Raw genomic sequence first — 21,492 nt, 5'->3', positions numbered from 1 at the left:
ATCTGTTGAAATACCTGCCACTGAATGGAGATGAAGTATCAGTGAATGTTAAACCATAGAATCATAGAATTGCCATGATGTAGTGTATACTCCTACAAGTCCTGCAGCAACTGGAATTAAATTGTTGGAATATAAAATGCAGTTCTATCAAGCACTAACTGCAAAGGTCTCCTCTTTCCGCTACGATATTTGAGAAATAATGGGCGACGGTCAAAGTGGTTTTCACCCATACCTGGTCACTCTGGCCTTCTCAGCGGTTCCTGCCACCACCGTAGGGATGTGCCAGCAGTTCCCATAGCAGCTGCTACCTCCATATAGCGGATCCCAGGAAAACGATACATATTAAAAAACCCTCATGTATGAGGCCTCTTTCAGGGGCGACTACCTCTGAAAGAAAGAGGAGGCATAGCCAAAATTGGGAACCTCTGCAGCCGTCCCAGGAAAAGCCATTCCTCCTTGTAAATATGAGCACACAGCATCAAAAAAGACTTTCCTCACTGGTAGCGTATTTTTAATAGATGATTTTCTGCCCTGCATAGCCTTTAAAAAAGGCCAATAGCCAATGACTTTTTATCAGGTGCTGATCTAGGCTGGTGGTTTTAGTGGTCTTACTGATTTGCAGTGCCAGCTAACTGTTAAGCCAAAGCCATACCTGATAAGTGGCTGTTTTCACACCACAGCTAATCTGCTGGAAGACATGCTGAAATTTTGTTAAGAGTCAATATGCTGAGGAATATCAGGGTGCCCCACTCTTCCAACCTCACTGTGGTGGTGACAGGTTTGGGTTTAAGGTGTTGTGCAATGGAAAGTGTACCCTATTTATCCATGTAACAATCACACCCTACCACCACAACACCTGACAGGAGTGAACAAGAGATTACCACTTATTTAGAACAGACATAAAAACCTGAACCACGCTATTTGCTAGAGTAAAATGCCTGGAAGAAACAGGGAGTTGTGTGCTCCACGAAAAAGATACTTTCTAGATTTGACTACACAGGTAGATTAAGACATGGGTCTACAGCAGAGAGTTCACATCTGGAGCTGGATATAAAGATACTACAAGTTTTTCAGGTAATGCAGTGGGTCCAGGTGCTCTCTGGTGTCCAGTATGTGCTGCTGCCATCCTCATGTACTGATCAAAATGCCTAACATAATATAGGGGTACAGAGTTAAGCACAGTGGACTCAAAAAGGATTGCAAGTCTCAGATAAACCAGTATGTTTCGTGTGAACCATTTAGTTTGAAAATAAATATGAGTCCCATTCTGCACACTTGGTGTCAGCAGTTCTTACGCACTTGAATAACCATAATGACAACAGGTCTGCTTCTGTGGATAGCTGTTGTATGAGCAAAGGCTTAACAAAGCCATTTATCTGTGAACATTTTGATAGTGTTACCCCACAGTGTGGGGCCCAAGCATCTACAGTTTCAAACTACCATTTAGTTTCAATATATCATATGCCAGCACTTGTTTGTCTAAACACATCATTCAGGAAAACACATTAGTGTTTTTAGTCAATTATCTACTCCATTTGTTTTCTTAGCTGCATGTGCTTTCGAATGGTTATCTCAGCTTGGTACTGTGGTTCTGTGAGGTGTGTCCAACACTTAGAATACAATATTTCTCATGCTCACTGAAGTAGAGAAAAAATAGTTGAAATCAGCAGCAATCAACTTCACATAGTTCTGCTGCATACAGCATGTATGTTTGGGTCTGAGCCTTCAATCCTTTCATATGAAAAAATTCCCAGGAAATCAGAGGCAGTCTTTGCAGAATCTAAAAGCCTTGTAGGATCAGTCCCTTAATGAATACTTTAATGGTTGTGCAGGTGTGCTGAAAATAGCTAGGTGCTTAGGGATTTCCGACTAGTACTGATATGACTGATGTGTAATTCTGTGAAAAGCCAGAGCTTTGTCTGGGAATAGAACTTCTTCAATCTTGAAGTCAATGGCAGATTTTCCTAAGTTCATAGAAAACAGGGCTGAAAGGACTTCTCGAGCCATCTAGTCCATCAGCTTGCAACAGTGCTGATTTATTTCTCCTCAATGTTAGCAAGAGTAGAACTACAGGCAGATAGAGGTCAGCCCCAAGATTTAAGTTTCCACAGGACTCTCTTATCTTTCTTGAAGAAATTGGCTCTGAAGTGCCACAAAAACACAGGGGTCCTTGTCCTTTCCACTGTTCAACAGGCTCCACGGAGAGAACACCACATCCTCTTCACTCAAGATCTCAGGATGGATTTGAACTGCAGTTGCTGAGGTGAAAGGGCTTGACAAGGCACGCTGTTGCCTTTCCCTAAACAGCTGGAACAGCATCAAAATCTTTTATCCTATGCATCTCTCCCCCACTTTATTCTGGAGGAAAATAATACACTGTCTAGTGAGCTGCATTTTTTTTTTTAAGATAATAGCAAAGTATCTCTAATTCAAACCAACTGAACTAATTGGACAAAAAAGGATGAAAACATCCCAGCCTACCAGACTGTATTTAAAACAATTGTTAGCAATCAATAAATCCTGCTGGATTGTTTGATTTCATTAAAGATGTATTTGTTACTAAGCAGCTGGCACCCAAACAGCTGCTTTAAATAGAGAGAGATTTTTCCTGCTCTGTTTTATCATGGTTTTCATTATTTTATTTGCACATTTTCAGAGACAATGACTACTGAATAGAATCAAAATGCAGATAAGCCTATCACATCCTCATCTGGGCATGTGGTGGGTCAGGGGAATGCATAGGAGAAATGACAGCCTGCTTCCCTTTCTACTATCCCCGAACATTGTCTTTCAGGCTTTCAACAGTCAGTCATGAGTATAAAACCAAGCCTGAGACTAGCCCACTGATTAAATAATAAACTAAAGATACCATAGCTTCTTTTCAAAGCCCTGAATTTGGCTTTCTGTGAATACTGACCTGAACGTTCACATCCATCGAACAGAGTGGTCACAAAATGAGGATTCCCCGGTGTTATAAAAGTGCTGCATAGTGGAGTTAGTTCCTTTTAAAGATGACTTTAAAGTATATTTAAACTGAACCCTACCCAGATGATACCTCTACCCCATTATGTAACACATAAAACGAAGGTAATAGTTTTTGTGTTACATTTTGGTAGCAAACCAGGTAGCCTTCCTTTGTGGCTATGTTGTCACCAAGCAAAAACATTAGCAGCTGAAGCATGGACAGCTTTTAGAAAGGAAAGCAAAATCAGATAATAAAACAGCTGCAAATTTGAAATCAGTCCCAGGATCACTTAGGTGCATGCAGCTGAGCCAAATTCCCAGGGAGCAATGTGGAAGCAAGATAAACTTAGATTTTTTTGATTCCCAGCCAGATTTAGTTACTCTGTGGTCATTCTGATGCTCTCAGTTCTGCACTCACATCCTCAAGTAGGAGGACAGTCAGCAGAAAGACCAACGTGGCATTCCCTGCCAGTTCTGCAGCCTGCCAGACTTCTTTGGGCATAGAAAGGTATGTTTTTATCTCTTCCTCATCTTCCAGTAAAGCTAGGCTTTGGGGCTATAGGCATGTTTGCAGCAGCACTGTTGATATGACAGGGGAGAAAGGTGTCCATTATTATTAACAGGTGCAGAGGCTTTTATTTCAAATTCAAAAACGCTTACTCTTCATCAGACCTTCATTAGTCTCACATCTTCCTCTGTTTTTATGGTGTTCACGTTTGGCTGCAACGCACATCCATCACCTCCAGTTAAGATGCTAGTGGTCTAGAGGTTATCTTCTCTTCATCTGGCTAACAGTGGGTGTATATAGGCTTCTCCCAGAGGAGGCCCAGCATCTCTCCTCAGTGGTATTCCCAAACAGTCCAGCAGCCGGGAGAATAAATTAGGATCTCAGAGTCAGTATAAAGTCATAGTCATGGCATTCAGAGTATAGTTTAAGATGGAGAAAGGTATTTATTTTTAAATTAATTATTGCTTGAATTGTGTAAAGCAAAACCTGGAATGGTTTACCTAACAAAGCAACAGAAAAAAAACCAAAACATACAAGAGACCAAAATCACAGAATTCAAAACTCTGCCAAAACAGTCACGATGCACATCTGCACAGTCACAGTGATACAGTTACGTCCATGGTACACATGTGGCTCAGGTGGTATTTGCTGGTACAGATTAGCACCTTCCCGAAGTTGCAAGGTTTCTTGGATCAAGGAGTTTCATTTCATGCTTGTTCTATGACTGGCCCAAGCAGCTGAAACCTCAAACTGAACCCAAATTAGACTGATCGCTCCTTGAAGATAAAAAAAAGGACTGAACTACATTGATGCTGATTTATTTTAACTTCCCTTTGAATTTTATGAGGCAGATCCTGACCTGACGTCATTAGAGCCATGCTGATGTGCACAGCCCCAATCCAAACAAAACTCAAAAGCCTAATTACTGAAACATCACACAAGAGTTTATTCTTGCAACATTTCAGACTCTTTGACAATCAGGTGGTGGCAAGAATCTCCTAAGAAGAAAGCTTGTCTGTCAGCCCTGTTTCAAGTCCAAAGAAGTTTGGATAAACACACAAACTTTTTTGACTCATATTGCAAACATTTTGAAGTCTGCCCAAGGCTAATTATCTGTCACATCTCAACCTACGGCCATGAAGGTTCTTTGCAGCCAGCCACAAGAAAAAGGAAGCAGTAGGTATTTTTTTAATACCCGTCTATTCCTCTGTAGTTTGAAAAAATAATAACCCTATTTTAGACAGGCAGAATGTTTCAATGGAACTTTAGATTCATCCTAACATCTTAGGCCCTGCTGCGCTGACCCTCCCCTCTCCCTCTGCTCTCTGCAGAATTTGTATGCAAAACCCACGAAAAGATTTTGGAACAAGCCATACATCCAAAAGCTTTTGACAAGGAACAGGGACTACTTAAAAGAAAAGGTCTTCTGAAGCAGCTCTTCTTTTCTTCTGTCCCTTTTTTCCCCCTGAATTCATGCACCCCGTAACGACTTCACTGGTACTTTAGCCTGTGTGGGCTTCGTCCAGCACAATAAATGAAAGTGTGCAAACTCTCTGTGTTTAACAGACTGTTGGAAGGGAGAGGCTGTGTATGCCAAAAAAGAACCTGGCTTGCTTAGGAGGCATGTGCTATGGCCAGTGGTTCTTAGTTCCCATTATAAACCAGAGGACAACATATTTTGTAATGAAACACACCTATTGCATAACATTTTTGGCCAGATGTTTGCAAGCAAAGTCATCACTACTCATTTCTCCCACTGAAACCTGAGCAAGAATGACTTTTGAGCAAGAATTGAAAGAATAGCTTTTCACATATCCACGCAGATTAAGTAGGGCATGGAGAATTAAGACGGGGCATCTGCCCACATCAGTTTCAGGCAGCTGAATGTTACATCTGAGGCTTAATCCTTCAATATCCCACCCATTACTTACAATGTGCATCAAAAAGGTTAGTAGATTTGTCTAAAAGGATCAGACTACGTATGTATATGTGTCCATTGCCCCAGCTCAGTAAATCAGCAGATGACGATGCCAAAACAGAAGGAACATTCATGCATTATGTTTTATTCCTGGCTGGCTTGGAGCATGGCTGAGTCTTTTCTACACCCTCCTAAATCCTCTGTGTTTTGCCTGCCACATAATATCCTAGTAGCTAAAATAAATTACACTCTAAGAGTCTAGCCCAACACAAGGCAGCGAGGAGCTCAAACAAGCAGAAAAGTAAGGTAAAGTCATCTCTGTACATCATTATGTACCAAGTCTGACTGCAGGTTATGCTTTGCCTGGACCTTACCATCTTTTGTAAGTGCTCAAGAGCTGGCTGACAGACCATTAAACTTATTCAAAAGTGACCATCTGAAATTCTCATTGATATGATCTACTACGTTGCTCTCTAGTAAATCCTACTGGTGCAGTTTACCTGGCTTAAATATGATGTAAATCACGGCTCCATGCATAAAAAGTTTTCCTTTGAAACCTCAGACATATGGTTAAGTAGTCATAGCTTAACATGTTCACGTGCGACAGCTCAGCTGAGCCATGTACATGATGGTAGCATTTGGATATGGATATGGGCTTAGACACTATTACATCTTGAGTGAATATCGCGTTCACTTGCCTTTAGCACGGTCTAGCTGTGTCCAAGGGTAGTTGCGGCAATTCAGTTTATGCACTAATTTCTTACTTAACAGAAATACATTAGTGTGTCGAAGTCCCAACTTAAATGGTGCTACTTTAACTGATTGCATTCAGCCAGTGAAAAAACCCTGTTTTTTCAGTTTAAAGGTCACATTTGTCAATTTAAATTAACCCTGTTAAATTAAAGATTTAAGCTCTGTCAACAATAATCAGACTTCCATCAAGGGGAAAAACGTTCATCCTGCTTTTGTGACTGCTTAGCTACATCATTTCCAACCTGGATTTTGCTTGAGAGAGATGTCCTCTTTTGATTAACGTTATGCTGACATGCTTTCTTCCTTGGCCACAGATGCTACAACGGTCAGGTAGAGTCCTGTGCAAGGGTAGGTGTTCATAGCGCTGCCAGAATAGTACAGGGACCTGGGATGCTACCACCCCCTGCCTCAGAGGTGGCAGAATGACAGCAAGTTTTGTTGACCACAAATTCAGTTTCAGCAACGCGGTCTGGCTTAGAAAAAATCAACGCTCTTCTACCAGAAATGCTTAAGCTAATGCAGGTCTTTTTGACAGGCCTGTTTACGGTTGCAACTAGGCATGTCTTTCAAATGAGACAAAAGGAACGAAGTTTTGGTCACAGAGATGAATTTAACTGAGATAAGAGAATAAAGGCACAGGCTCAGTTTTCCTGTGCTCGCAGCTGTGCAAGAGCTGTGCAGCTATTTAGCTACGCTGAAGAAAACAGAGTCTGGGCTACAATACTCTGCCTCTCCACAGGTTCCCATGCAAACCAGCTTTTGGGCAGCTTAAAGCTAGGACAGAATGAGTTCACATCTGCCTACAGCACGTTAGGACAGCCTGTCCTGAGTGAAATGGTAAGAGGGAAAAGATGAAGTATGAGAAATTTGCAGGAGACCGTACAACTCACCTGTGCACGTCAGCCCAGCCACAAATACAACTTATTGTGTGAAAACACACTGTTCTGTAGAGCTCTGTAGATCTGATCTTTCCCCGACACACATACTCACACTTTTACCCACTTCCCAGACGCTCGGATTCAAATAAAACTATAGTGCTTCCTGCGCATGATTCACAAAAGGCTCACCAGCCCTACAGAATTTAGGAGGCAGAGAGAGAACAATTAGGAGGAATCTTTAAAAGCATCCTTTTCATTATACTTTGGGGAAAGTTTTTTTTCCTAATTTCCTCGATGATGTGTTGCATTGTGCTGTCACTTTGGGGTTTGTCAGTCACGTCTGCTAATGTAATACAGTATGACTGACACAACATGTGACATGTCACCATGAAATGCATCACTTGGAAACTTTGGCAAACACATTGAAGAGAAAGGATTGCAGCAAAAAGGCTGACTGTTTATTTCCTGTATCCTGTGTTTCTTTCTCTCTCTCTCTCTCTCTCTCTCCTTTCTTTCTCTCTTTATTTCTTTCCTTCTTTGTTTCCTTTGTTTTTCTTTCTTTAATTCTCTCTCTCTCTTTTTCCCAATAAGTGGAAACATTTATTTCAAAGATAAAAGCATAACTAGCAACAGCACATAGAATTATTTTCTGAGGTAAAGAACTTGCTATCCCTTTATTAACCATGGGAAAAACTGTGACTTGCTAAATACATCCAGCAAATCAGCAGGCTAAGAAGTTAATTTCCACCAGTGACCTGAAAAAAACCCTATGCTTTTTAATCTGCCATTAAGAAGGTTGAATAAAATATTTTTAGTTGTCATAATAGGTAGCAAAGCTTCTATAAGAGCAAATTCTAGCCCTAGTGAAACTGCTAATACAGACATAGAGAGAACTTTGCATTTTAACAATCTCATCCTGATAACAGGGTGGAAGTGTAACAGCAGAGAAGAACCCAAGTGTGAGACTGACATTGGCTTCTTTAGGCTAATGGAAATCAGGACAGTATTCACCTGTTTCTTTGACAATCCTGGAAATGCCGTGGTTACAGGAGCTGGTGGAGGCTTACAAGGAGGATTCCATATTTCACTCTCTGGAATGTAAACTGTTGTAACACACAGCAAAGTGCATTTGTAATAACAAATGTATAAATACCTGAGAAGACAGCAGGCAGGCAGACCTGGAGAAGTTAATAAGCATCTTTCCTGAATGCGTTGCAAGACTGGGGGTATTGTGCTTGAATGATAGTAGTGTCTCAGGACTACCCGGCCTTATCCAAATAATCCCTCCAGGCCCATCACTGGCTAGTTTTGAGCTCAGATCTTGGCCTCAGTGCAGGGCTGCTCATTGCATTCCTTTACATGCCTCTGCTCTTTGAAGCTCTTTACAAATTCTTCCGTTAAGGGATGGTACTATACTATACCCTACAGCAAGCATAAATAAGGACAAAACAAATGCAATGGGTGCACGAAGTCCATGATGAATGCCTGATAATTTGTTGTTATTAAGATCACTGCAAATTTTGCATACTTTGTGTTTAATCTTATGCCTGGATATTTTTGCTTCCTTAATTTTTGAAACTGGGCCCCTAAATTTCAAGAAATACACTGGGTATATAAATATATATATGCTGTATATTTTTCTTGATGGGACTTTAAGTATAGCAAAACTAATTCAACTTTCTCTCATTTTTTTCTCTTTCTCCCTCTTTCTCCTCCTTTCTTTTTCTCTTTCTTTTCTTTCTTTCTTAAACCCTTCACCATAGCTCTAAGACAAGCGTATTAGTCAAGTATTTGTGCCCTGTTAACTATGTTGTCTTAAGAAAAGGTTCTTGAACGGTCTTTTCTACTTGCTTTTAGGGGAGTGTTACCAGTATATTTCAGAGTTCAAGCTCTGAAGGTAAAATATTAAATTGTTTTCTTTTTTTTGGTCTATGATGCAAAATTTGGACAGTGATACCTGAAAGTAGCGCTTCTGTGAATAACAACTTTTTCTGCAATTTATGCTTTTTTTTTTTTTCTGTTGCACTTTGATGGGCTATTCTTTTGTATGGTGTGTTTTGGGGAGAAAAAAAAAAAAAAAGAGGAGTTTGCTTTGTAACTAACTGTAAGCAGAAGAGACACCCTGAAGTTTAACTGACTTCATCCATTACCGTGTGAACCACATCGTGCAGGTTTGCATAACAAACTCTTCTCAAGAGGTTTGTGGGAAAGGTATGAGGAGGGTTGCACAGAGTCTGGTAAAGGAAGGATATTCAGTGCTGCTGTTCTTACATACTTGTACTTTTATCACTTCCTATCATCTCACTGGTCGTTAACCTCAAAAGTAGGACAAACTGCTAGAAGCGCTATTATGAGGCACTTACAGGGTATCGCAAAATTGGTTAGAAGCAGAAACCAGTGCAACAGTTAACAGCTGTATTACCAGCCACTGATACTCAGCAACCATAAAGTCCACTATTCCTCACTGCCCGGTGTGCTTGAACTTGTTTTCATGAAAAAGGGCCTTGGTAAATGCGTAACAGCATTTAAGGCTCTTAATCTGAAGTTTACCGAGCAGCTCTGCGCTGTGCTGTAAGAGCTCTTCTGGGGTTTGCGTTAGGAGAAGTCCTGAGTGCTTGCAGCTTTTTCTAAATGCAGCGGGGAGCAAAAGTCATAGAATCATAAAATTGCCTGGGCTGGAAGGGACCTTTCAGATCATCAAGTCCAACCATCAACCTAACTCTGACAAAAAACATCACTAACCTAAACTGTATCTTTAAGCGCTATGTCTACCCATCTTTTAAATACCTCCAGGGACGGTGCCTCAACCACTTCCCTGGGCAGCCTGTTCCAACGCTTAATAACCCCTTCAGTGTAAAAATTTTTCCTCATATCCGCTCTCAACCTCTCTTGGCACAACTGGAGGCCGTTTCTTCAGCTGCCCGACACCTGTGAAAACGGCCCTATCTCTTTCAGTGCTGCCTAGGAACGCAGTCGAGAGGGGGAGAGGGCAGACAGGAGGGTTTAAAGAAAAGGAAGGCAGAGAATTGAGCTGTACAGGGAGTAGCACCGGGGCACTGCAGCTTCCCCAGCCGGGGGGACAAGGGGAGCCGGCCGCAGGGATGCCGGGCGGAGGAGCGGGCCCGCCGAGGCGCCCGCCATGCCCGGCAGGGCCCGGCTGAGGAGGGCCGGGCCCTGGGGCTGTGTTGCACGAATCCCTTGGCTGCAGGACAAACCCGGCCAGCTCGGTGTGACAGAGGAGTCCGCCGGCAGCTCCCACTCATAGAATCATATGTTGGGTTGGAAGGGACCTTTAAAGGCCATCTAGTCCAACCTCAGGGACATCTTTAACTAGATCAGGTTGCTCAGAGCCTCATCAAGCCTGGCCTTGAATGTCTCCAGGGATGGGGCCTGCACCACCTCTCTGGGCAACCTGTTCCAGGGCCTCACCATCCGCCTGCCCTTGCCTTTATCTGCCCCCGCAGCAAGAAGTTCTCGTGAGAACAGCCTTGCTTTTTGCCTGCAGGAAGGAGAAATGGAGTTGTTTCTTTGTCAGAAAATCCTATGACAGCTTGAAAGGCCAAAAACGGAGACATCTCTTGCTATGGTGGGATCAGGGTCCCGTCCGATGCTGCACCAGGGCTCCCTGCAGGTAATGGGCTGTGTGGTTGTCTATGCGGCTCTCATCTTACAGTGTTAGCTCTAATAAATAGCATTTTAAATTATTTCTAACAGAATCTGCATCCCTTTCTCACATAACAGACCTCCTGGTCCTCCTGGTACAAAACACAAGGCGGGTGGCAGACAGGGCGCTGAAGACCAGCTAAAAGGGGCCAGTGCAAGCCCCTCATTCAGGTGATAAGGAAGATGAGAACGGGGGAAGAGATTCAGAATGTACTCCAGCAACGTCATAAACTGATGGCTGCTGTTCAACCCATGAGCCCTAAAAAATCCTCTCCGTCTTCTGAGAGGGAGGATGTCGCGCTCCATCCTTGTCCTGGCATGCAGAGTGCCGCTCTAGACCAACAAAAGAACAACTCCAGTTCCTCATCAGACACCGATGTGCAAGTAATATGGTGTGAGTTGACAGAAAATGTAATGCTTTGGATTTGCCTTGGAAAAACAACAACCAAGTTTCCCATTTCTAATCTCACGAAGGGGAATAAAATCAGGGAGAGGGGAGATCAGTGTTGCTTGACTGCTATTTCAACACTCATACGTGTATGAAAACAATTACCTTTAGATGAAAGAATGATGAGTGCATTAAGTGAACATAGATAGTAGAAGATGACTCATAAAATATTTCATTGTCATTAATGCACAGAGTGGTTAACTAGAGAAATAAAGAATTAAAAGGTTGGACCTTTCATTAATACTAATCTTGTCTGCATGTTTCTATATTTTACAGCTATCTGGTATACTTGCATATATTTCATTTACAGTGTAGGCTAAGTAATGCCCACTATAGCTAATGTTTTTTGGCATAATCATATATTTCTGAAAGCTTATTGTGGGACTAAACCATTTCAATATTGTTCTTTGATCTACAGTTAATTTATATTTCAAGGACACAGAGGCTAAAATCTGTGAAACTTACTGATTTTTCAGTTCCTTGGTCATTCCAAAAAATCCATCACAGCTCACATGTACGTGCTATGGTTTTTTTGGGTCATCCTGAAATTATAATTTTTCAGTATTCCTGTTGGTTTGAATAATAGTATTTCTGGTTGAAACAAAAGGTTTGTTCAGCCTGGAACAGAATGGTTGAGTTAAATTTGGGGTATTTTTAATGAAATACAAAGAACTTAGGAAATGAAAGACTACCTTCTTAATGGGATTCAAGTACTACTCATAACAACCCAGAAGGGACTATCCTTCTGCCAATGATGCCAGTCCTGAGGAGTTATTCTGTGGTGTGGGAGAGCCAGATTTCAAACCTTTATTTGCATGACTCAGCACCGGACTTTGAGTTTTGAGTGTTTGCATGAAATTTATATGTAAACACCAGCTCCTGCTGAATATTGGCAAAAACTTCTCCATGAAGACAGTCAGGTGGTGGGACAAGTTGCCTGCAGAGGTTGTGCAGACCCCATCCTTGGAGGTTTTCAAGACACTACTGGATGAAGCCCTGACAAACCTGGTCTCAGAGCTGACCTACGCTGAGCAGCAGGTTGGACTAGAGACCTCCTGAGGTCCATGCCCACCTGGATTATCCTGTGACCTCAGGGTCCTGTCTACACATTCAATTGGCTCTACTCCCACTAACTTCATTGGGGACTGAAGTTTCTCAGCATTACTATGAAGAGAGACTAGAAACAGATTCATGAGATCGGGTTTACACTGGTGTGAAGTGGCAAACAGTCGCTGAAGAGCAGCATTAGCCAGAGACTAAGACACTATGTCAGGCCTGAGAAAGTCTGGGCATCCCCTGAGAAAGGCTGTTTTATCTTCTGTGCCTGTCTGTTCCTCTCCCTTTTTTTTCCTCATATATTTCAACAGCGAAATTCTTTGGAGAGCAACTGCCTCATGGCACTTACAGTCTATACTAAAGCTATGTTTCAATTTCGCTTGGGACTTCATGGCTCAGCTATTAGGTAAATAATAACAATTCACTGCTTTCAGTGGATCTGTACCAGTTTACTCCCTCTTAAGGGATAGTGAAGGCCAGATGAATCATGTACTCTCTAATTATATACTCTGACCTCCAAGTAAAAATTTTGCTCAGTACTTAAGGCAGTGCAAACAATTACTGCAGGATTGAGGCCTTGAAATGATATACTCTGTATTGTTTCCAAATAAGCATTTATGAATTTAAATTCCCCACCTTGAGATGTTACAAAGCAGATGCACAGGTTACAAAAGTCAACTCAGAACTGAATGTTAACAAATGCCCTATCCATCAGCCTCAAATAGTTGGTATCTGAGAGTGTGCTCAAACAAAATGGATTTAGATTGAACAAAGATAGGCACCTTTGAAAGTTGACTAGTGACTGGGAAGGACAGCATATTTCAAATATTTGTCTGCAAGAAATACATGCAAGTGCATGGACTGTCCATCAACATCCATGGGACAAAATCCTGCCTTCCATCGAAACTAACGACTCCACATGCAAAGGAGAGTGCTAAGGGGCAAAGCGGGACTGCTACAGGAATGTGTACCTACAGAGTTTACGGCTGAAAAATGGTGCTGCCTGGCAGCCTGCCTGCGCAGAGGAGGATGGATCACGCTGCAGAAAGGTGAGGCTTGAAATTATGAAACGGGTTAGCTTATCACTCACTCTGGCAGACTGCAAATACTATAAAATCCTCTCTGACCGCAGCTTGCAATAAGGTATGTAACATAGTTCTATATTTACTCAGTGTCAAAAGAGGAAAATTCCTCCTGCATATTTGCCCTTAGAAAGCAGCCCGGCCATTAGGCTACATGCTCAGAAATATCCTTTGTGGTTCAAACAACCTCTAGATCCAGCACACAAAATTTGCAAATTCTGTCCTGTCATTCCTTGCTCCTGTGAAATGTCTGTTCAGCCAGTGAGTTAGCTTCAAGGCATTCATAATCAAAGACTGATTGTTGAAATAGTCCACCCTTCTTAAAATCATACCTATAAACACCTTTGTCTCTCTTGTACATATGTATAGACAGATGTGCATGCCCAAACCATCTCAGCATCTATAATTGGTATATGGGAAGGCACAGGACTTCCAGAAGATGACAGTCAACTCCTCCATTCTGGATTGGGAGCAATTTAGCCTAGAACAGACACCACTCAAGGTCCTGAGCACACAGGGGAGCCTGAGCAAACACTGATTTGTTGAGCTTGAGGGAATTCCTGCCAGCACTCACAAAAGACACATAGACCTTTTTGCTCACAGTCTAAGAAGCAGACAACAGACAGATATAAAGAGAAAGGAGGAAAGCAGAAAGGATACTGGGACCCCAAGACAAAACTTGATTAAAACTTTCATATGAAAAGTATTTTGCCATTATTCAGCCCTTAAAAAACAGATATCAAGTTACAATCACCTTCCACACTGTCCTTAAGTATGCAAGACACTCCTGCAAAGAGATCTGGTAGCTGTGGGGAGGCTGAAGGATCATAATGCCATGGACTGCGTTTAACCCCAGGTCCTGGGCACTCCTCTGGAGCTATTGTCAATAGACAACATTTGCTTAATAAAGTTTTCCCCAGGCTGCTGTATCCTGTGTGGGGCCAGTGGAGGAGCTGATAATTTGGAAGCCATAAACAACAGTTCACTAGTAGTTCACTTTTGTGCAAAGAGCCAATGCAAACAGAAAATTCGATCCGAAGTGTCATAGTGAATATTTGAAAAGGACTAGGTGAATGTTGCATATGTTGGGTTTTGGTTTGGGGTTTATTTGGAGTGGTGTCATATACCAGGCATAAGTCATGCTCATTTTACATAGTTCAATTAAAATCTTGTGTTCAGAAGCATTTTGTAAATTGATGGTTCAAAATTACTGAAGGGCGGTTACAAATATTGCCAGGTAGCTTTGTGGTCACTTACATCTCTCATTCAGCCTAAAATACTTTCCAAGAAAGCTTTAAAATACCACACAGAAACTTTCTTATAGTACTTCTACCTGCTATTTCACTAGTTTAATTACAGCAGTCTGAGATGTCAGTGGCCGTGGAATTCTTGAGAAGGAGAAAGCAGGGCGAGAGAGAGCTCTCTAAAAGGAAAAATGGGGGTGGGGAAAGTAAAGTTAAAATTCATCCAAGGAATTAGTCTCAATTTCAAAGTAATATTCATAGACCATTTAGAATGTCACCATGCTTCTTAAAAACTGTGATTGATGGTATCTGTTGGCAGGATAATGTAACATGAAAAAGAATATCGGACTGTATTAGATTACTTTTTCCATTCCTTTTTTCTCCCGCTTTCCAAATTTGTGGGTGAATTTTAATGTGTATGAGAGTCAGGGCGCTGCTAGGGGCCAAATGTGCTCCAGGCGGGAACTGTACAGGCATCTCCAGAGGCTCTGCCAGCATCTCTTATTTGCCCCTTCACAGACCTACACGTGCTGTTCCCCGCTTCCGCTCCACCTTGGGCAGAGACTCACGGAGGAGGCTGATCTTGACGAATGATGCCAGCCCAAGGGGTGGTTTCATGATGTGATCAACTGAGAACTAGAATGCATGAGGTGACTTAACTGGAGCAATATTATTGAAGTTCATTCTGAGAGTTGTGGGTGAAAAAAAAAAAGTGTTGTGTTTCGCAAACACCTAAATCAACATTTAATTTCTGGCTACTGTAATCTATGTTATATGATTAGCAGATGTAGAGAGATGTAGAGGTATTTCTGATTTTATTGCAGCTTTTGAAGTGACCCTGCCCCATGGCAACAGGCAGTTAACAGGAAAAAAAAGGGGCCTCGCAGCATGTAGAAATGAAGGGCTTTGCTGCCCACTTCTCATGTCCTTCTTTCACTGTTTCCCCTTCTGATGTGCGCAATCCTCTTTAATTCCTTATTTCTGAGGCTCCTTCTCGTTACTGCCTTTCTTCCCAACCTGTTCCCCCTTCTCCCTAATTTCTCAAGACTTCTGCTGAAAAGGATGCCACATAAATGACACTCCTCTCAGCAGGCTGCCATGATCTCCGTCTTGCTCTATGACCCACATACACAATGCAGGTTGTTGGCCTGCGGGTCTTCATATGAGAGAAAGTTCATGAACATTTGTTAGTCATAGACCAAACTATTGAGGAAGACCCAGACAGGACAGTTCTGTGAGCCCTAAACTCACTGCAGAGACTTGTCCCTTGGGTCCCGTTTCCCCTCTGGTGGAAGCACCATGATTTGTAGGTGTATCAAATATGCAGGCTGCCAAGCTCCATGGCACTACCTTTAACGGGTCACAGGCTCCCATGAAGTGATGCTGCACACTGGCAGAATCAGGAGACAGAGGAACAAAGTCCCATGATGGTTAGGATATACGGCAGCCCCTCACTGCCTTCTGTATGTGTTAAATTGGAAAACAGCCGTCACCTGCAGGCCTTGGTAAAATGTCACTCTTTAGCAGATGCATTGGTAGAAGAACATGAGTGAATATGTCCGTGTGTCCCAAGGGTTATCCCTGAAAGTTCATTTTTCAACCTGAAGGTGGTGGACATGGTGGTGGAGCAGACAGGGATATTGTGGGTAGGACCATAAAGGTGTTACGACCCAGCATCTGCCTTTGAACCTGTTAGAAGCCATCCTTGTGCTGTACTAATAGGCAAACACCAAGCCAGGAGGATTATCTTGAGCCCTCGCAGATACAATATTTCATGGGAGGAGCACTGTCAAGAGTCTTAAAGCAATATTGTTTGTCAGGACTGGTTTCATGCATAAATGATACTGGCAGCTACGCTGTGAATGCCGCACTGGGGTTAAGATGAGCACTCTCACCATCTCCTGGCTCTGGCAAGGGGATTCAAGGTTTCCAACCAGAAAGGCAGAGCAAAATGCAGACGTTGCAAACTCATGCAAATTGAGACTGAAACAAAGGTCAGTGCGAACCCTTGTGAACTACTGTTAATCTCTGAGATTCTCAGGGCTCTGATTGTGCATTTTAATATATTGGAAAGGTTTTTGCTTTTGCAGAACTAATCAGGGTACTGACTGGATCCTACACCTAGAGAATCAAAAACCTTTTATCTCCCTTGACACTGCAGGCAGAACCTCAGGATAGTCAAATCCAGTCCTGCAGGGTTTTAGTGATTGAAATTCTGTGTTTGCATGCCAATTTTCCAGCTGATAACTCTTAGAGTTGTCAAGACATAAAGACCTGAAAATGAGCACATTTCTAGATGACCATCAGTGTATAATTAGCCCATTAAAATTGTCAAGATGCTACTTTTGGTTAGTTGAAAGATGCATCAAAATCATTCTATTGTTTAAAAATAGAAGACTTTTTTGTCCCCCAAGGAGAAAGCAAGCTTATTCCTTCACCTGTGATTTATGATCAGGGGTGTGTTGCTGTTATAACGCTCTGTTGACACCCCAAATGGGCTTGCTGGTGATTCGGAATTGTTGATTTCAGTGTAAGTGCAGGTAAGCCAAGTTAAAGTCAAGGAGGACTGTGCTGGGAATGCGTAAAGTTGTGCAAAATTCTAAGCCCTCTGAAAAAAAATCGCACTCCAGATTTTTTCTTGTGAACATTCAAAGACATCTTTTGACTGCACCTCAATCCCCATATGTAAAATGGAGACGATAACAGTGCCTTGGCTCACACGGTTTCTGTAATGATCAGGCCGTTCAGTTTGTACAGAACAGAGGATCAGAACCGCCAGTGCCCCGAAGCTCCAATCTTTTACATCAGACAGTGACCTGGCCTCGGGCAGAACATCATTCATGCCAAGAATCCTTCTTAATTGGTGGCCATGTAACGCTGACATGTTGAGCTAGTTGCACTATGATGCAACGTGTCGTGAGACATGTACATTCTCAGATAAGAAAATGTGTTGCAATGCAGCAGATCCTTGTTTTTACATCAGCAATTACATTTTGATTGTGATTTTCATTTTGCAAACATAGTTTTGAATGAGCAATTCCTGTGTTCACAAAGCTTGGAAAAAAGCATGCACAGTGTTATAGGAAGCTAGAGGAGCTACCTGATTTGAATTCATAAGTTCCTTTTATTCCTTTTTTACCATAGTTTTTAATAGACAAACACTAAGAATGGATGATTTGCAATCATCAGCTGTGTGAGACTTGCTCTATATGCATGGCATAGTTTTCCCATGAAAAGCTTTGTTTGGAATGCAAAAATTTACTTGTGAAAAATTACGCATATAAAATTTTTAGCATATTTCCAAAGAAGGATAGCAAGACTGCCTCTGACAGTTTGGCCCCAGAAGTCCCAAATCTGCAATGCTTGTTTGGATGAGTTTGTTTTATTTTTGTCAAACTTTTTTTTTTCCTTTCCAACTTGTACAAACTCTTTGCATATTTTTTTAATACACATGAATAAAAGATATTCCTGCGGACTGATGTAGTACACAGGCTTTCCAGATCAAATGTTTTCCTTCTCCAGGTGAAATGTGGAAATGAGAGATAGCGTTGTCATTATACTGTATTATTTGTTTGTTTGAACAAATATGGCCACAGCAATCATTTTCATCGATTTTCTAAGAATAACAGGGGTTTTTTTTAACAGAAATCAATAAATGCAAAATTTTCCATAAAGCCTTCAGTGAAAAATATTCCTCCCTCCACCTCATGTATATTAAAGTGCACAGAATATGCTGACTAGCATAATGCAATAAAAGTGATTACTGGGAGGCAGTGGAGGTGATTAAACATCACACAGTAGTCAGAGTTACCTGAAAATATTATGCATCCAACACTCAAGAGAGGGGAAAAAAAAAACCCATCACAACAAGCAAGTTCTTTGGAAGTTTGCAACTCCCAGCCAGCCACCCTGTTGTATGCATGGCTCTGTGGATGGGGTTTTAATGGATGCATGACAACAGCAGGCGTTGTCTTACACAATGTGAAAAAGTTCATCATTAGAAAGGAGGCAGCTGAATGTCCATTGTAACACACATATTTTGACGAGGAAGGTTTAGATTCTCCTGAGGAAACAACACAGGCAAAGAATCTGCCTGTTTACAATTGACGTGGTTAAATATTGAGGAGCTTGTTCAACTGGTTGCTGAGCGAACCGGAGAATTTACTCTTGGCACTGGGGAGACTAATTCCTCACTTGATGACTAGCTGACTTAGCCACACATTTCTAAGTCCGAAATACAGTAATGATTTAAAGCAGGGAAAAAACATCAATTAGTCATTTTCAAACTCCCTTGAGGTACTGAAAGTATGGAAACTATTATTTGCAGTGGGGAGAAGTAACTGAAGTCTTAGTGCAGAATATGTTGATGATGGCATGAAACTTTAACAAATACAAGATTCTTTGGTCTTCTTACTAAATTTATTGTCAATATGGGTGAAATCTGAGGAGGGAATATGAGTAATGAACCACAGATCAGAGAAATCCCCATAGATATCCTTCTATTCATTAGAACACACATTCTCTGTTGAAAATGTACATATTGGAGTTGATTCTTTTTACTGGACCTCTTCTTCACATCCTCCATCTCCCTGTAGTGCCAGACTGCAGCTCTTTGTCTCATTGCAGACCCCCACTTTTAATGCACTACCAGCTTGCCAATCTAATTTTTTTTCAAAACTCTCTAAGCCTTAATTTATTCCAGATCTTCCTTTAAATGAGAAGCATGAGAAATGTAACATAAACAATGGTCGGTTCCCAGGAGTTCTTGAACACCTCCAACTCCATGCTAGCTTCAGTGGAAATTGTCAGTTCTCAGCTCACCTTCTCCGAGACCTGACTTCTGATTATTCCTCAAAATATTATGTTGACTCCAAGCCATTGATCTTAGGTCTCCTCTATTTCTTTGCCATAAATACACTCGTTTATTCGACTGAAGCTGTCTGTATTTTAACTTTCTTACATCCCTGTGAAGTGACTAATTTGATCAAGATTTGCATAAGTAACATTTCTCTACATGGATTTCTGCTTCCTGGAGCCCTGAACAAAGGTACAGATCAGAGCTGCTCCCATAAAAATGTAGGCTCCCAGCTGTCTAAGCACAAAATCTTATGTTTAACTTAAGCCACGCTGCCCAAGTTGGAAGAGCTCTGCCCTGCTGCTCAGCCCTGCAGAGCTGTGTCCATCCAGGCACAGCTGAGCATCCCCCTGCCTCCTCACGCCCGGCTTCCTGTGGGATCCGCAGACCCACATTTAAATTCACCAGAGGGAGGAGCACAGCGATAGCCCAGTACTCTTGGCATTTCTCGGAGGAAGAAAAGTTATGTGGTGCTCCAAGAACTGTTTATGCATTCTACTGGCTACTTTTTTTAATCTGAGTTTCAAAAACTACCCTAAAAGCAGAATCCCCAAGTCAGAGGTTCACCTGCAGTATCTAGTGGGAACAAATGTTGAAGAAGGATTGAACAAGACCATATTTTCCTTGAAAGATTAAGACAAATTGCAAAAGCATCCAAGATTAGTAAAAGCCAGTCTATCGGTGTCTATTCACTGAACTATGTAGATTTTGGATTTCAATGGGGAAAAAAGTCATATCTGATATTGTCTTAAAATTGATTTAACATGCTAAACTAAAACATCATCCCAAAGCACCTGCTCTCAGAAAAAGCTTCCAAGTGCTTTATAAGCTAAAGTATGAAGAATATTCTGAAACCCCAATGTACAATTTCAGATACAAGTACCTTGACAAAGCTTCTCCTTACATATATCCAAAACCACAAATGCTTTCAGAAGTTATTGCATAGCTTCTTGGGGTTTTTAATCTCTAAAACACAGATATACTTTCTAAGCCTTATTATTATTATTACTGTTATTGTTAGTTGATACCAGTGTGGGAATCTAATGACCAGAAACAAATCTAAAAGATGCTAACGTCTAGGACTATATTTATATAGCATTTTTTCTTCATTATTCTCCATAATATTCTCTTTCATCTGAAAATAAAAATCACCTGAAACATCCTTATAAATGCAAACCTGGCCTTCCCTCTGTTAAAACAATGCCATGCTGAGGCCATGTTCAAACATAGTGAAACAGTAGCAGCGGCAAAGCTTTGATTGTGTTTCTCATTTATCTTAATAGGATGATGGCTTTAAATAGTAGAGCCTGCCTCTTCTTCCACTGAACTCAATGGTAAATCTCTCACTTGTTTCAATGGAACATGCCCTGGGCCAAGTGAGTTGAAAATGCACATTGTGTTCAAATCATTGTTATGAAATGGTAGAATAATTTATATTGTTTCTCCATCTTTTTCTGCTGGATTCAAAGGTTTTTCTTTTATTGGTTAGCATAGCTGTGATCTAGCAGAAACAAAACCTGGGAAGAATGTGTCTCTATGTAGAGCTGGGCCACTTTGGAGGGAAAGAAGCTGAGAAGGTGAAGCGATGAGCCTGAGACATCTTTCTCTCCGAGGCTTGGTTTTAGCCCTGACCTTTGGAACAGATGTGGATTCATACTGTAATCTAGAGAAAAAAAAGATAGTGTTGAGTGGACAGATCTAAAATACGCAATTTGGGCACCTCTCATCTGAAGTTCAGACCGGTCTGGAAAAGTTGCAGAAGGTTGTGAAGTCTATCCAAATGTCTTCTAAATTACTCACCAAATGTACGTACCAAATGTTTCCCACAAACAAAACACCTGGGAGACAAGTCATTTCCTAATTTGGGCTGTTTTGAAAGTTCTATCGTTAATATCTTTTTAATGATGAGTTATTCTTTTTCACGTCAATCCTTTGGGTTTCCTTCAAGAAAATCAAAGATCAATAGTTTCACATTTATCTAAACAAGGTAATGGTGTGCCAGATAACCACAGCAATAGGGCAACTGTTGTCTTTCTGTGCCGTGATGTGACTGACCCAAAATGCAAGATGAAGAATGCTTTTAAATGACCAATCACAATCTTCTCAAACAAATTGCTTGAAAG

The sequence above is a fragment of the Rissa tridactyla genome, chromosome 4 (genome assembly GCF_028500815.1).
Source record: "Rissa tridactyla isolate bRisTri1 chromosome 4, bRisTri1.patW.cur.20221130, whole genome shotgun sequence".
NCBI lineage: Eukaryota > Metazoa > Chordata > Aves > Charadriiformes > Laridae > Rissa > Rissa tridactyla.
This window is presented reverse-complemented; position numbering follows the sequence as displayed.